Genomic DNA, 11,394 nt, shown 5'->3' with positions numbered 1-11,394 from the left:
AAAAAGGAAGACAAAAGCCTTGTAAAGCATGCCAAATCCAGCAAAACCCATTCCCAGATCGGCTGCGCCCAAAATACGGGCTCTTCTCGTTCTGTTCTCTGAGCCTATCACCTCTGAAATCATGGTTGGTTATTGAATTAATCAGAGTGCTTCGATTTTTTAGAGCTGTCTTTACAATGTTGTCATGAGTTCTATTTACTTCACTCTGCATCAGCCATATTTGAACTCATGAAGATGAGTCTTCTTGACTCCAGGCCCAGCACTCTGTCCACTGCACCACCATAACCTGTTCAGCCATTCCGAAGAGGTAGGCACTCCCTTAGTTTCCACTTCTTTGCTAGCACAAAAAGAGCTACTATAAATATTTTTGTACATGTGGGTCCCTTTCCTCTTCAATCTCTTTGGGTTATAGATCTACCAGATGTAACACTGGGACAAAGGCTACATACAATTCGATTACTTTTGGGGCATTGGAAATTCTGGAAATTGCTTTCCAGAATGGCTGGGCCAATTTAATGGTTCCATCAACAGTGCACGAGTGTACCTATTTTTCAGCACTCCAAGTTTTATCGTTATCCTTTTTGGTCAACTTTGCCAATATGATTAATGTGACAGAGAATCTCAGGGTTGTTCTACTGGGCATTTCTCTACTGAGTGATTCTGAATGGATGAACAAGCACTTACTAAGCATTACGGTGATGGTGGGATCTCACCTCACTTTCTAATTCATAATTTTCATTGTATTTACAGCTCCTTTTTTTTTAAAGTAATTTTTTCTCTGTTTTTTTTTAAGTGATGAATTTCTTCCTCCCCCCCTTTTGGGTTGTTTTATTCTTTAACTTACTTGATTGAATTTCTTGGTTTTTTTTTCCTTTTGGTGAGGCAATTGAGGTTAAATGACTTACCCAGGGTCACACAGCTAGTAACTGTCAAGTGTCTGAGGTCAGATTTGAACTCAGGTCCTCCTGATTCCAAGGCTGGAGCTCTACCCACTGTGTCACCTAGCTGCCCATATTTCTTGTTATTTTGAAGTGAAGAAGGCAAGCTTGGCTTAGCCAGGTTCTCTTGCTGAAAGCCCTCTTCCTTTCTCAGAACTTCCCAGGTGCTGATAACCACTCACATGTAGGAATTAGGCCTGAAACATGAAGAGGGAGATTGCTCACCCAGCTTAGACTCTTATTTACCCTTATTCAGAGAGTCAACAAGTATCTACTAAATGTTTAGCAAGGGCCAGGCAACTGTGCCAAGTGCAGGGAAATGCAGAAAGACAAGAACTGTCCCTGCCTTCAAGGAGCTCCTCGATGGAGACAACATACAAGATAGAGAATAAGCTGGTGGTGACCTCAGAGGGAAGGAAGCACTTGGTGGGGTGGGTGGGATGGGGAGATGGAGAAGGAGGAATGGAAGCCCAGGAGTCTAGAGGGAGAAGTTAGAGAGAGAGCAGTCAGGCATGGGGGACCACCAGTGAAAATGCCCTCAGCCAGAAGGTGGAGCAGAGTGTCCCATGGACAGCAAGGAGGTCAGTCTTAGATGAGGTGCTAAAGACAAGCAAAGCTGTGCACAGCTAATGTGCTCCCCTGCCCCCACCCCCACGGGAGGTAGGCCTTCCTGGCAGTTGACCATATCTGGTTTCAGCATCTGCAGCCAGACAGCTGCCCAGGAAGGAGCCTGCCCTGGCTCCTATTCTTTGACCTAAGCCCGGCTGCAGTTTCTATTAACAACACACAGGGAAGCTGGAAAAGGGCAAAGGAAACAATTGGGCTGCCTTTGGGTCTCTTGTCTTTCCAGAGGGCTTCAAGGGGGGGCCACTCTCTGGTCATGGGCTTGTCAATCTGGAGCTAAAAGGGACCCCAGAGGCTTCTACACTCTTACTGTACAGAGGAGGAAACTGAGGCCCAGGAAGCTGAGGTGATTTGCTCAAGATGACACAGGTATCTGTGGCAGAATTTGAACCCAGGTCCTGTGGTGCCAATGGCAGCATGTTCTACTATACCCCTCTGTGCCTCTACAATACTGCTTTGTCTGGAGAAAGCTCATCTTTCCTTTTAGCTGATCGGGATTTTCTCTGCATGGGAAGCCTTAGACCTACATCTACAAGTCAGAAGAAGAGAGGAGAGAGATGGGGAGATTGGAGAGAGAGAAACAGAGATAGAGGGAGAAAGATTCCTCTGGAGGGGGAGGGGGGCTCCTTCCCAATGGCTCAGAAACCATAACCACCAGCACTTAGGAAGCACCAGCTGTATGCAAAGCCCCAGGCTCCAATCTGGGGGAGAGATAAAGTCTAAAGAAGACAGTTTTTACCCTTGAGAAGCTTTGAATCTATCTGGGGAATAAGATAAAAGCAGATAACGTTGGCAAGATAACAAGAGAGTGAAAACCAAGGGACAAAGGATTCCCTTTCACTGACTGAGCAATCAGGGAAGGCTTCCTGGAAGAGGTGCCGTTTGGTCGGGGCCTCACGCTAGTCTGGGGCAGTGAGGATCCAGGGTCCTGTCAAGTGGCAGGGGCATTCTCTGGTCACACCAGATACTGGCTCATGACAAGCCTTGAGTCCATCTGGCTCTGGGCTAGTTCTGGGGGAGTTCAAAGCCGCTGTAGGCTACAAAAGGACAGGGTGGTCACGACTTTGGGACCTGAGCCTGGGTCTGTCTTGGGGCCTTTCCTTCACCCTCCTTCCCTGGAAACCCTCAACGGCAGCGTGGGAGAGCCTCCCACGGATGACAGCCCAGCGCGGTGTCCAGAGATTAGAATCAGGAGGCGCGTGGAGTACTCCTCTAAGAGCCTGATGCCCGTCAAAGGGAAAACTCATTCAACAGCAATAGCAAAGAAGAGCTAATAACGACGCGCAATTTTGTTTGAATCCTCCAACCCAGCCGGGCACCGTACCATTCACTGCGGCCCCTTTAAGGGAAGCAGGAACCAGAGAGCCCCGCCGTCAGGGGCAGCTGCCTTCCGAGGGTCTGCGGGCCGGTCAGCCAAACCACTGTCTTGGGACCGGGGAGGAAAGCTCCTGTTCTCAGATGCCCTTCCTGGCCATCGGAAGGACGGGCAGCCTGGCTAGGGGCTGCGCGCTCCTCGGTCAGGCACCTCCCACCCCGCCACACCCTTCAGACTCTCCGCGGAGGCTGTCTGAGGCCAGCCACAGGTGGACAAAGAGGGGCCACGCCTTCGTGGGATGGGGAGAGACGGTCCTCCTCCACCGCTCCTAGGTGATGGCGTACAGGAGAGGAGCGTCTGCATCCGGGCCCCAAGTCAGCCCTCTGTCTGCCGGCCAGCAGATGGCCAGTGTTACTGAAAACCACTCCCTGAAGGCCCCCACTGATGGCCCAGGCCAGGCGCCGCAGTGGATGGAGCGCTGGGCCTGGAGTCAGAAGAAGTGAGTTCAAATTTAGACTCAGACACTTTCTAGCTGGGTGACTCAAGTTAAGTCACTTAACCTGTTTGCCTCAGTTTCCTTAATTGTAAAATGGGTTTAATAACAGCACCTCTATCTCCCAGGGTTGCTGTCAGGATCAAATGAAATATTTGTAAAGTGCTTAGCACGGCGCCAGGCACACAGCAGATGCTTAATAAATGCTTATCCCTTCCTTTTCTTTGTATCCTGATTTTATGAGTCTGGTACCTACTGACTTATGAAGGGTTGCCCAGTGACTAGGGATGTGGGCCAGGCTGCAGGAGAGTCACCAGCGTTTTACTTCCCCCTCAATGAGCTCAGTGTTTCTCTCCTCCTATGCTCCTGTCCTCATACCAGGGAACATTAATGTGTACTTTAAACCTGCCTGTTCTTCATGTATTTCCTATGAGCACCTCCTTCACCCCACCTCAGCCGCCCACAGAGATGCAGTGACCCATCTGTCCTCACCCATAAGGGCTCCCCGTCCATGTCCTGGGCTCTGAAATGCCTTGATCGATAATAATCCTTAAGGGCTTCAAAGCTCAGTCCTAACATTTTATCAAGGTCATAATCCTCCTCATTCACTTAACCTAATCTTGTTCTTCATCTACATCATGGCATATAATAGGTGCTTAATAAATGTTTATTCTCTTCCTTCCTTTCTCCCTCCCTCCCTTCCTTTTTTCCTTCCTCCTTTCCTCCCTCCCTCCCTCCTCCCTCCCTCCCTCTCTTCCTTCCTTCCTTCCTTCCTTCCTTCCTTCCTTCCTTCCTTCCTTCCTTCCTTCCTTCCTTCCATAAGGCTTATTTAGCCACTAATTGAGTAAACCTTAAGCCAAAGCTAAGCTTTAGCCTTTTGGGGCTCCAATCTATTGACAAAGAAGAGACTTCCTGTTTCAGAAAAAAAGAAAAAGTTTACAGAAAAACCTTATCTGCGTCCTGCTTTCATGAAATACCATTCTGCTGAGTTGGAAATAAACACACCCAGTCAGAGGCACACAGATTAAAGTTTTCCTGTATACAGGAGCCTCAGGCAACTCCTGGAAGAAAAAAAAAAACGGCAGGGAGGGAGAAAAGGGCCCCCATCCTGGGACTTCGGCAGAGAAAGAAGGAGTTGCTGAGTGGCCTCCGTTTCTTCCTCTCTAAAATGGGTCAGTTGAGCTTGAGCACTTTGGAGGTCCCGAGGACTCTCAGTTTGGGGAGGTTGCCGTGACTACAGACCACCCCCTCTGAACTTGACTCCAGATCTAACCTGGCTGTGGATGGAGCAGTGACCAGAGATTTGTAAAACGTGTCTGTGTCAAACAAAGGTCTCAAAGCCATAAAGTGAAGCCACTATGGCAGAGAGTTTATAAAGCAATGATTGAGACCGACGGGAGAAGACAGCGAAGAAGCCAAGGTCGTGCAAGGCAGGATTGCCCGCAGCCCTGCTTCCCCGCCAGAGAGGGCCCCTGTTAAACCCGAAAGGATCCTCGGCAGTGGGTTCCTCTACTGCCCAATCCCGGCGACCTTGGCAGCTTAGCGGCTTCTTTGCTGATTCCTCAGGACTCCCCCGTTCAGTTGCTTGGAGAGTCTGGCACCAAGCTGAAGGGTAACAAATGGCTGAATATTTGTTTTAACGAGCATTAGCATTCTAACGATAACTTGCATTTTTAGCAAATGACAGCAAAGAACTCTGAAGAGCCTAAAACTCTTTCTGCACGCCGCTGTTGAACCTTGACAGCGCTCCCCGGCATTGAAGCGTGGCCTCGGACAGTGACTCCTTTGAGGGAGGGTCGCGGGTGTCCACTCCCCAAGCCAACGTGCTCAGCCTCTCGTCTGCTCCGAGATAGGGCTGTGGTGAGCTAACACGTCTGAGATTCTGAAACAAGAACGCATCCTCCTCGCGGTTTGGAAGCCCGCTCCTTTAACATGTCAGGACAAAACACGATTTAATGTCGGCAATCCACATTGCAAATGAGAGGTCTGCTCTTCCTCCCAGCTCTCACCCCCAACTCCCAGCTGACCTCCTGCCTCTTTGTGCTCAGACTTGCTCCAGCTGAGGGAAGAGTGACTGGTACCAGGACTGCAGCACACCCATTCTTCGGTCCCCCCCCCCCAAATGGATTTAGGTGTGACCCTGGGCACAAATGCAGGCTGGGGGGATGGACAGACTGGGCTCTGGGAATGGCAGAGGAGCTTCTGCGTATTCAAAAATGGTTTTATGGACAGCTTTTGTTTTTGCATCATCTAGACCCTCCCCCACCCAATCCCACCCCCTTCTGTGTCCCAGACAAGGATCCCTAGAACAAAGACTTTTTTTTTTCATAAAGAAGAAATGGAAAAACAATTCAATAAAACCGACCAATATTGCAGTGTCCCCCCCACCCCTCAGCAGTCTATATGTAAAAAGTAAACAGGCTTGTGTATTCACTAACCATTTAAATATATTGTCCTGATAAATGTATTAAACACTTTACTGATAAAACTTGGCTTGTGTGGTTCCTGGAGGGCCTGAGACACTAGTGATGGGGTGCCCTCCTTCCCCCCAAGGAGGCACAAGATGCTGGATTGTTGCCAAGTTCTTTACCTACATGGTCTTAGCTGACCCTCTGGTCAAGTTAAATCAAGTCAGCAAACATTTATTAAGCATCTGCTGTATGCCAGGCATCATGCTAAGTTCTGGGAATACAAAGGCAAAAACAGAGCTCCCAGTCTACAAGATCAGGCAGCAGACAATGAGGCACACGCAAGATGCAGATGGGATCAATCGGAAATAATCTCAGATGGAAGACACTAACTTTGTTCTGTCTTTAAAAAGAACACATTTTTGTATAAGAAAAATTTAATGCAGACTTAAGGTTTAATAGCTTAGAACTGCACCAAGACTTTGAAATATGCCCTGTATGGTAACAGCAAAAATCTCTAACAATAATTAGAGCTTTGACTGTCACATTTTACCCAAACCCAGAGTCAAAGAACATAAATTACCAAGTCCTTCCTGACCTGTTTTTCCCAACACAAGTTCTAGTACATTTTTTTTTTGCTTTTTTGTAAGGCAATTGGGGGTTAAGTGACTTCTCCAGGGCCACACAGCCAGTGTCAAGTATCTGAGGCTGGATTTGAACTCAGATCCTCCTGACTTCAAAGCTGGAGCTTTATCTACTGTGACACCTAACTGCCCCTCTAATACATTTCTACAAAGAAAAAAGTGCTGAGCCTGGAGTCAAGAAGACCTCAGTTCTAATCTAACCTCAGAACTCTACTGGTTATGGGACCCTGGGCAAGTCACTTAACCTCTGTTTGCCTCAGTTTAATCATCTGTAAAATGGGGACAATAAGAGCACCTACCAAGAAAGGTTGTTGGGGGATGAAAGGAGATGATAATTGCAAAGTGCATAGCATGGCACCTGGCACACAGTAGGTGCTTAACAAATGCTTGTCTCTTTCCTTCCTTCTGTCTTCTTTCCCTCCCTTCCATCTTTCCTTCCTTCTCTCTCTCTATCCCATCCTCCCTCTCTCCCTCTCTCCATCCCTCCCTTCCTCCCATCGAGGCTGGGTCTCATCTTGTCATTTATATCAGGATTCTGAAGCTCACATACTTCATGCCTAGACCAGAAGCCATTCAGCAAAATCTAGTTTCTGAGGCAACAGTCCTGTGAGGTGGGTAGGTGTCATTATTCCCCCAATTTTGCAGATGAGACCAGCAGATGCCAACAAGGCCTGACCCCAATCCCAGCTCTCTGCCCACCTGGGGGCCCATGGCCCTCCCTCCCAGCAGCCCACTCCTCCACCACCATCTCCCTGAAGGAAGAGACTGCATCCTGGCCCTCTTCCTTCTTCTACACCTGGGAGACAGCTTCCCTGTCTATTGTTGCAATAACTCCTCACTAGCCCTCTCTGCATGACCTCTCCTTCCCATTCCCCAGCCTCTCCCTCATCTGTGTTCCAATTCAAGCCTGCTCAGCTCTTCCCCCATGCACTGAATGCACATCCACAGTGAGTCGACTTTCTTCACCCTGGAGCCTGTCCATCTCTCTACCTCCCTCCCAAAGGTACCACATGCCTTTCCTCCCCAGCACGGCTGTATGCAGTTTGCCGTGAGTCACACTCTATACCTGGGGGATTCTCCAAGGTTTTGTTCTAGACTCCATCTCTGGGTTTAACCAGAATCTCCGTGCAGCGCCTCCCATGAACACATCCAGCTCCAGTCTCTCTCCTGAGCTCACATCCTCACTGTCCACTAGACATTTCAAACGTATCTCGGAGACATCTTACACTCAACATGTCTAAAACTGAACTCATTATCTTTTTTATTCAATTTTATTTTGTTTTCAAAGATCTGCCTTCTCTCTCCTGCCCCTGCCCCCACTGAGAAAGCAAGAAAAACAAAATTCTTTATTACAAACATGTTGAGTCAAGCAAAACAAAGTCCGACATTGACCCCGTCCAAAGAAAATATTTCTCGGTCTCCACGAGTCTATTCCCTCCATCAGGAGGCGGGCAGTCTGTTTCATCGAGTCATTTTCCTTCCTTTTCCAAACTCCCATGTTTCTGTCAAAGGCACTGCCGCCTTCCTCCCCTCCCCACTTAATGGTGCTGGGCAGTCTCTGTCCTCACTGTCCCTCATGCCTCCTCAACGCACAGCTCTGACAAGGTGCCACAAGACTGCCCCCATCCAGCCCCTTCTCTGCACTTGCCAGCCCGATTGGCTCAGCCCCACCCCTTTTGTGAGATTGCAGCCTGCTCATGGGCCTCAAGTCCCCCTTCCCACCTGAGCTCCACTCCGAGATCTTCCTAACACACACGTCTGAACCTATCGCTCTTCTCAGGATGCTGTAGTCATCAGCTCCTCTTTTAGCTCTGAAAGCCCTGACTTCCCTTTCTAGCCACACTCAGTGGATATGATTTCCTTTCCCACACTGGGATGCAGCCAAACTCGCCTTGTTTCTGTTCCTCCCCCAACCCCATGCCTTTGCACTGGCTGTCCCCTCTGCCTAGAATGCCCTCCCTCCTGAGCCTGGCATCACGGAATCCCCCTCCTTTTCTGGACCCACCACCAGTGCCCTCCCTCCCGAGCATTCTCCACTAGACCCACTTTGTATGCACTTGCATTTATTAACTTCATTTTATGCTGTATTTTCATAGAACTTTGTTGTCTCCCCTATTAGAATGTAAGTTCATTGCAAATGGGGATTGATTTGCTCATTGTACTTGCATCTCTAGAGCCTGGCACCTAGTAGGTGCTTGGTCAATACTTGTTATTATGTTTAATACTTACTATTATTATTTTTAAAATTTTTAGGCAATTGGGGTTAAGTGACTTGCCCAGGGTCACACAGCTAGTGAGTGTCAAGCGTTTGGTCTGAGGCTGCATTTGAACTCAGGTCCTCCTGACTTCAGGGCCAGTGCTCTATCCACTATGCTACCTAGCTGCCCCTTTGGTCAATACTTATTGACTTGTCCAGGGCCACCCAGCTTCTGAGTGTCAAGGGTAAGACTGGAACCTAGACCATCCTGGTTCCACGTCCGGGACTCTGGCAGTAGCTGTACTCTCAGAGGAGCTCTGGTACTGGGCAGGTCTTGGATCAGTCACTTCCTCCATCAACAAGCGTTTTCTGAGCACCTACTATGTGCCCAGTGCTGTCATAGACACTATTCGCTTGGAGCTTACAAGTATGGCATCAGGAGACCGCGCAGTTTGGATACACTGGGCATCAAAGTTGGCCCAGGACACCAAGGGCATCGGGCACATCCTGATGCCTGGGGTCACTCACTGGCCTGTGCCAGAGGTAAAATCCAGCTGGGGCCAGAATGCAAAGGAAACTTTTATTCCCCTCAGGGACTCAAGTAGCCCTTTGTCATGGTTCCCTTTACCTTCCCAGGCAATCTGGACAGTGCTGCTTGCCCCCAGATCTGGCTTCTTAGGGCTACTGGACACCTTGGCACTGAGCAGGACCTGGGCCCCTGAGACCAGAAGTGCTGCTGCAGACCCTGGGAGGCTGATTTCAACCTTCAGAGCTATTTGTGAGGAAACTGGGCCAGCACTGAATCTTCTGACAAGCCAGTACTCACCACCACCTCCCCTTTCTCCTCTTCCTCCTTTTCCTCCTCCTCTTCCTCCCCTTCCTCTTCCTCCTCCTCCTCTTCCTCCCCTTCCTCTTCCTCCTCCTCCTCTTCCTCCTCCCCCCTCCTCCTCCTCATCTTCCTCCCCTTCCTCTTCCTCCTCTTCATCTTCCTCCCCTTCCTCCTCCTCCTCCCCCTCCTCTTCTTCCTTCTCCTCCTCTTCCTCCTCTTCCTCCCCCTCCTCCTTTTCCTCCCCTTCCTCCCCCTTTTCCTATCACCGCTGAGTAAGGTCCATCTCCTGCCCCCACTAAGGTCCAGGCTATCCCTTCTCAGAGCCCTTGGGCTGGCTGCCCTGCCAGAGTCACCATCCCCCTCTCCAGCCCCTCCTTAAGCTTTCTAGGAAACACTTGTTTCCTCACAGATTAAGGGGAAGTCTGCCGGCCTGCTCCTTAACGGCCTCAGTAAACATCTATGGACCTGTTCCCTTTGTCCCCTGGGACGGAGCTGGTGGTTGTGGTGGGGCACGTGGAGTGGGAAGAATGAGAAGAATGTGGCTTATTTGTCCGGAGGCTCGCCTCCTCCAGAGTCCAGGAAGGCCGAGCCAGAGACCCTGCTTCCGCCTCTTCCCTGGCTTGGATTTCTGTGCCGCTCATTGGAAGCTGCCTCCCCGCTGGGAAGCAGGGATGGTGGACCCTGCCCGGTTGCTGCTGCTGCCTGCTGGTGAGCTCCCCTCGTACAAATGGTGGTGGCTTTTAAAAACCAGCTCTAGCACATAAGGCCTGGTGGCATCCCCAGCCCCGAGAGCCCCTGGACTGCCCGGTGGAAGGAGCGAGCTGTCGGAATGACCACAGCCCAGTCAGAGTCAGGTGCTGGGCTACGCACCTCTGCAAAGGCCAGCCGAGAGAAAAGCCAGCCGCTGGGCTTGACTTCTCTCTGGTCCTTCAAGGGAAGTGTGCAGGTGCACCTGGCTCCCCAGGCAGGTCACCGACTCAGCCACTGGCTCACATTCCTGACTGTTTCCCATCACTGTCCATGGGAAGGAAATCCGGCTCTGGGGAAGGAGGTCACTTTTGGACCTTCTGCCAGATTGCTGGAGGAATTTAATACAAAATTAAAAATCCTCCCTGCCCCAGAGTGTGACTTTCTCTATTCCCCGGTGGGCATGCAGGCTTGGTCCTCTACTCACGATGAACTGCCTGTTCTGTAGCTGTTTGTATGCTAAGAACTTCCCTCACCTGGGGAGAACTGAAGCCATGTTCTGGCTCCAGGGGGCGGGCAGGCCTGTCGTCTGCTCCCATCTGAACTCTCAGCTGTTCAAACACCCTGATGCCCAGCCCATCACTGCCTAGTGGTCAGCCCCCTCGTCCACCTGGGCTCTTCACAGCCTCCTCTTTGCAGGCTCTCTGCCACTTCCACCAGGCCCAGGGTTAGGAGGGGGTGGACCAGCCCCTAAGCTCATTTCCCCCAAAGAGATGGGGAAGACTCCAGGATTGGTTCCCCAAAGGCTCTAGGGGCCTCAGTCACTGACCCTTAGCTGCAGGCTTTCTGACCCCGTTCCTGACCCTGTATCCCCTGGCGCTTTGTACAGGAGACGCCCTCTGGGGCTCCCTCCAGGTCCGCATCATCCACTCAAAGGACTCCAGTGAGACCCTGCTACTGGGAACTCTGGCTTCAAGGGTCCCCTAACGCACTGACGCCCTACGCTAGGGTCATTCTCCTTGGTGGGGACAAGAGAAGCAAAGATGCCAGTTTTTCCATCCATCACATTAAAGTGGAATGGGCTACCCTGAGAGGTGGTGGGTTCCTCCTTAGCTGGTCAGTCTATGAGCATTTATTAAGCTCTTACTATATGCCAGGTACTGCGCTAAGTAAGGGGGGATACAAAGGAAGACAAGAAGATGGCTCCCTGCTTTCAGTGGGGGAAACAACGCGCTACATCCATAGAGCCACAGTGAAGG

The sequence above is a fragment of the Phascolarctos cinereus genome, unplaced genomic scaffold (assembly GCF_003287225.1).
Source record: "Phascolarctos cinereus isolate Bilbo 61053 unplaced genomic scaffold, phaCin_HiC Scaffold_2;HRSCAF=192, whole genome shotgun sequence".
NCBI lineage: Eukaryota > Metazoa > Chordata > Mammalia > Diprotodontia > Phascolarctidae > Phascolarctos > Phascolarctos cinereus.
This window is presented reverse-complemented; position numbering follows the sequence as displayed.